Here is a 6,300-nt window from a genome sequence, read left to right as displayed (position 1 = left end):
CCTCCGTGTCAAGGCATGCCAACCATGCCAGCCGCACCACCGTGCTAATGGCATGCCATGCCAGCCACACCTCCGCGCCAAGGCATGCCGACCATTCCAGTCGCACCACCGTGCCAATGGCATGCCATGCAAGCCACACCTCTGCGCCAAGGCATTCCGACCATGCTAGCCGCACCACCTTGGCAATGGCATACCATGCCAGCCAAACCTCCGCGCCAAGGCATGCCGACCATGCCCGTCGCACCACCGTGCCAATTACATACCATGCCAGCCACACCTCCGCGCCAAGGCATGCCAACCATGCCAGCCGCACCACCGTGCCAATGGCATGCCATGGCAGCCACACCTCCTCGCCAAGGCATCCAGCCATGCCAGCCACACCACTGTGCCAATGGCATGCCATGCCAGCCACATCTCCGCGCCAAAGGCCATGCCATTATGCCGCTGGCTGCGAAACAAAGGGTTGCGACAATCAACGACTACCCTTCCCCTGAGATGCAGATCTCAGCCGTATAAGCTCGCCACCAAACGCGTGACAACTTCTGGACCAATGTCAAAACTACGTGGTTTGTACTAGACCTTAATTTTTGACCGCGTCTAAAACATGCACGAGCATGCCGACCATACCACCATACCGCTGGCTACCAAACGAAGGGTTGCGACAATCAATGGCTACCCTTCCCCCTGAGAAGCATTTCTCAGCCGTACAAGTTCGCCACCAAATGCGTGGCAACTTCTGGCCCAATGCCAAAACTACACGGTTTGTACCAAACCCTAATTTTGGCCGCGCCTAAAATATGCACGAGCATGCCGGCCATACCGCTGGCTACCAAACGAAGGGTTGCGACAATCGACGACAACCCTTCCCCCTGAGATGCAGATCTCAGCCATACAAGTTTGCCACCAAACGCGTGGCAACTTCCGGCCCAATTCCAAAACTACACGGTTTGTACCAAACCCTAATTTTAGCCGCGCCTAAAACATGCACGAGCATGCCATTATACCGCTAGCTGCCAAACGAAGGGTTGCGACAATCAACGGCTACCCTTCCTCCTGAGATGCAGATCTCAGCCGTACAAGTTCGCCACCAAACTTGTGGAAACTTTTGGTCATGACACCAACTTAGTTACGGTGCCAAATCTTTGTTTGCGGCACCAAACCCTAATTTTGGCCGCGCCCAAACTATGCCAAAACCCTAATTTTGGCCGCGCCTAAAACTATGCCAAAATCCTACCTTGGCCGCGCCTAAACCATGCCAAATCCATGCCGGTCATGCCTCCATGCCGCTGGCTGGCAAACGAAGGGTTGCGAGGATCAACGGTCACCCTTCCTTCTGAGATGCAAATCTCAGCCGTCCAAGTTCGCCACCAAACGCGTGGCAACTCTTGGCCCAATGTCAAGCCCTAATTTTGGCCGCGCCTGAAACTATGCCAAAATCGTAACTTGGCCGCGCCTAAACCATGCCAAAGCCATGCCGGTCATGTCTCCATGCCGCTGGCTTCCAAACGAAGGATTGCAACGATCAACGGCCACCCTTCCTTTCAAGATGCAAATATCGACTGTCGAAGGTCACCACCGAGTCACCAAGCCTCCCAAGCTCAACTTGCCAAACAATAGCAACATGCTACGCAAAATACTTGAGACATCAAAACATGTCACAAGCTGGGGGATGCTCATCAGGGTATTGGTCTGGCGGTTTACAACATGCGGCGTACACTGCGCCCGTTACAAGAAAGTGTCATAAGAGTGAGGCGGTTAGTAAACACAAGAAGTAATAGTGAAACGTTTCCTTCATTATGGAAACATCAATTCCAAGTGTTACCCGTTACCGCTTTCTTCCATTTACTCAACCGTTTCCACTTCTTACGAGACCAGGGTACGTTTCATTACGACTTGTATAAATAGGTTTCACTTATTTCCACCAAAGAACAAGTTTTGGTCAGGAGCATACAACACTCAGAAATCACTTGTTAGCTTTCCAATCTGCTAGCGTTCACTTTCTGATACAATTCGTCAAACAACTACTCTTCCAGAACCAATTATTCTGGTCTCAACACTCTCTTCGCTTCCCTCCCTAAGACCAACCCTTCTCCTTCACTTTGTGACCGAAGCAAGTCTTGAACGACTATTTCTTGGTTTAGGCAGGATTTCTACAGATTGATCTCTCGAATCAAAGTACTCCCTTGCAGTACATTGTTTAGGGTTTAGACTCGTTTCTCACCCACACACCCGAAATTACCAAAATCAGCAGAAACTGTTTTCACCCTCAAACAACTAGATGAACCGCAAAGGCATGATCATAAGAGAGAGTGGAATGCCCAGGAAGCCTGATTTTGCAATGAAGCTCTATGACGCAAAGGCATGGTCCATAGATATGGTGGAATGCCTAGGAAACCTAATATTTTTTTAATGAAGCTTTTTGGCGCTACCATACACCTAAACGCGTCTATGAGGTTCTTGCTTCACCAAGCCATCATCTACCTGTAGTCTTTTAACTTGGCAGTCGTGATATGCCAATGCATATGTTTTAAGCCTTTAGTGCAATAATTATGCACTAGAATGTATCTGACAAGTAGAAAATGAGTTGTCCTACTCTTAAGTCTTGAGAAGTTATGCCATCATCTGCAGGTTGAAAAATTAGTATGGATGATTATTGAATTGCTATTAAAGAAGTTGTTTCGACCTACTGCTTAATAAAACCTGATTTTTTAATTATTTTGTTTGTAAGAAAATATCCTGACGATATTTACAAATTGGTGAATGTTGACCCGTTACACGGACGAAGGCATCATCCATAGCACCAGCACCCCTTCCGCCCCGTGCCATTATGGCACAGGCAATCCACTAGTAAAAAAGAAAAGAAAATGGAATAATAAATTTCATATATTTCTCAAATTTCTCAGTAACAGTTTTGGATAGCTACCACATGAACATTAAAGAATTTAGGATTACATATAAGTGGAAGAAAAGATCAGTAAAATACATTGTTGACTTGTTGTGCTTCATTGCTTCAGTGTATAGGGTACATAATTAATGTTTGACTTGCAGTAGCAAATACACCGTACAGACTCCAGGTCAGAGTAACTGTAATCAATCAACTGTATACATCAGAAATTTAAGAACATGAAGAAAAAAACTTATTTTGAGGTGTTGAACTGTAATGAAGGTTTCTGCAAAACCTGAACCCTGAACCCCAAAAAATAAAATAAAACAATGGAAAGAAAAAGATAGGAGATTGTTTCTTATTTGTTTGTGCAAGATTTTTCTTGCCCAATGGAATTGGTGAAGTAATGAATTGGGTGCAGGTAACTTCAATGTGTATCACTTGATGGATCACACTTTTTATACCCTTCTCAATTCCCGAGGGCTAAGACCACATGTTGTTTGCGTAGTATAAGAGAGGTGGATCATGAATAAAGGCAGAAGGAAAAAAAAATTGATAGTTGATTTGTTTATTAAACAAACGCAAACCAAACAGAAAATACAAAAATAGAATATATAACGAAAAACCAAATTGTATTGACATTAGTTACCTTCCTCTTTTTTCTTGGGGTTAATAACCATCCAGAAGTGTGGAATATTCGCCAGGTTTGTATAGTCGCTACGCTTAAAACACCGGCGGGCCAACGCAAAACTTGTATAAACTGTAAACTAATGTTTGTGCATATATGTGTCAGGTGGCTTACTAATCAAACCAGGAGGGAGCAATATGCAACATTCAACAACTCTTTAATTTTTACTCCTAATCTATGCTCGTTACGTAAAACATGGAAATGATATTATTCATTGTGGAAATAATGTTTCTGCCACTTATTATCCATTGTGGAAATAAGTAGTCTCCCAATTCCGTCACGTCTTAGTAACTTGTTCCGGTAAAGGGGAAAGGTTGTAAACGGCCATTACAAAAACGACAACCGAAAACAAATATTACACGCCATCACAGTTATTGCTTGACTCACTTTAAATATGTTTTATAAATGAAGTAATAAACTGAGGGTGTAGGTATAAAAGCAAAACAGGAACACCCGAAAATGAATTACATCCCACGAGATTGTACCGATATGACATAGTGGTGGGACCCACACTAAACCCACCCTTACTATTTATCGGGTTATAAAAGGACCATTCCTTTTAATTAGGGTTGTTAATGGATATCCGGTAACCGTTTCCGGATATCCGGATTCCATTAGGTTAATATCCGACATAACGGTTATCCGATATCCGATAATCTTGACGTATCTGATATCTGTTTATTAACATAACGGTATCGGTTAAGGGAGTTTCCGTTAGGTTAATATCCGATACCGTTAATGTATAACTATATCATAAAATTTTCGGAAATTTTCGATACCTAATACCCTTTAGGTTTACTCTTTAGCCATTTGATTACGTCTCTCCTAAATAAATATCGGAAATTATTGAATATTAACGGAAATTATCGGAATTCTTTTTGTATCATGAGTAGATAACGGAAATTATCCGAATAATATCCGATATCCGATAGCTTATCCTTAACCTTATCGATATAGAATTTTTGAATTCCGACGGATATTATCGTATACCGGATATCCGATAACCCTTAACCTTATCGGTATTGCCAATATCCGGCGGATTTTTATCCATTGACAGCCCTACTTTTAATCTTATGCGGAATAATCCGTGGAATTGAGCCGGCGGGATGTGTCTTCTGAGGAACAACTAGAAAAACAGAAAAACCAAACCATTTGCTTGGGTCCCGTTCGGCTTGTGTCAGAAATTTCATGGCCATCATTTTGCACATTACCAAAAAAGTAAAATATACCCTCCTGTGGACATAATGCATGTGTTCTCTAAGAAATGCACAAAAATGACTTCATACATAGGTCATGGAATACCGAGTCATGGCCTTTGCGAGCTAGGCCCATGTCCATAACAACCACTATCAATCATTGTAGGATCAAAGCTCCGATTATATCCATTTCACTGTAAATTGGGTAACCAGATGCCAAAAGATGTCAACAGATAACTATTTAGTTTATTTTTTCAACCATCATTTGGGGCATACAAACTTATTATGTCATCCAATGATAGATTATAAGGGGTGTCCTAATGATACTTAAATTACTATAATACCCCTGCATAATTTAAATTACATTAATGTCCTTTTACTAAATTAAATTATAATCCTAAAAATCTCCCACTAATTAACCCATCCTCTAATTAACTACCTCAGTTAGTTATCCCCACTAATCAACGTTACCCATTAATTAACCATTACTTAATTAATTATCTTTTTAAAAACTAAAAATTTTCAAAATGAAAAACTCATTCTCCTAGTCTGATTTTTCGATTCATTTCTCTATTAAACTCATACATATCACCTAGTGTTAAGCGATGCCCTAAAAATACGGTGCCGAATCCTGGTGTTGCTTCTGTAGCATCTCAATCTAGGGTTTTTGGAAAAGATGGAGATGAAGAGGATAGTGGATTGATTGGTGTTGGAGAGCGAGAAATAGACCCTGATTCTATAAAATTGCACATAGAAAGGTATTTCCCACAAACCCATTGCTTGGTTTTTTGTATTTCGTTGATTTCATGACATGTAATCGATGATTCCTCTAGGTTTTTGTTAGATTTTGTAAAACACATATATCAAAATAGTTTCGTATATCATTCATTCATTCAATCTGCCTCTTATACAAGATATACAACCCTAGAGTTCGACCTTACAATGGACTGTCCATAACAGTTGAATCATTGGACTGTCCATCACAGTTGAATCATTGGACTATCCATAACAGTGGTGATAACTGTGAACTGAGACTGTGGTCTTGGGTCTCAAACTGAGACTGTGAAGATGGGTCTCAATCCAAGAGTCTCGAGCCCATAAATATAACTCTCCTAATACCCTCCCTCAAGACGGAGCATGGAGGTCACACATGCCCATCTTGGACATAAGAAACTGAAACTGAGCTTTCCCTAAAGATTTAGTAAAAATGTCCGCCAATTGCACTGTTGTAGGAGTGTAAGAAGGCGTAATAAGCTTCTGCACGATAGCATCTCTAACCAGATGACAATCAACTTCAATATGCTTTGTTCGTTCATGAAAAACTGGATTCTGAGCAATATACAAAGCCGATTGACTATCACAGAGAAGACGCATTCCATGTGGATGATGAACTCCCAAATCACCCAGTAATTTTTTCAACCATTTTAATTCACACGTCGCCGCTGCCATAGATCTATATTCCGCTTCAGCTGACGAACGAGAAACAGTATGTTGCTTCTTAGTTTTCCAGGATATTGGAGAATACCCAAGAA

Source organism: Papaver somniferum, chromosome 8 (genome assembly GCF_003573695.1).
Source record: "Papaver somniferum cultivar HN1 chromosome 8, ASM357369v1, whole genome shotgun sequence".
Lineage (NCBI taxonomy): Eukaryota > Viridiplantae > Streptophyta > Magnoliopsida > Ranunculales > Papaveraceae > Papaver > Papaver somniferum.
This window is presented reverse-complemented; position numbering follows the sequence as displayed.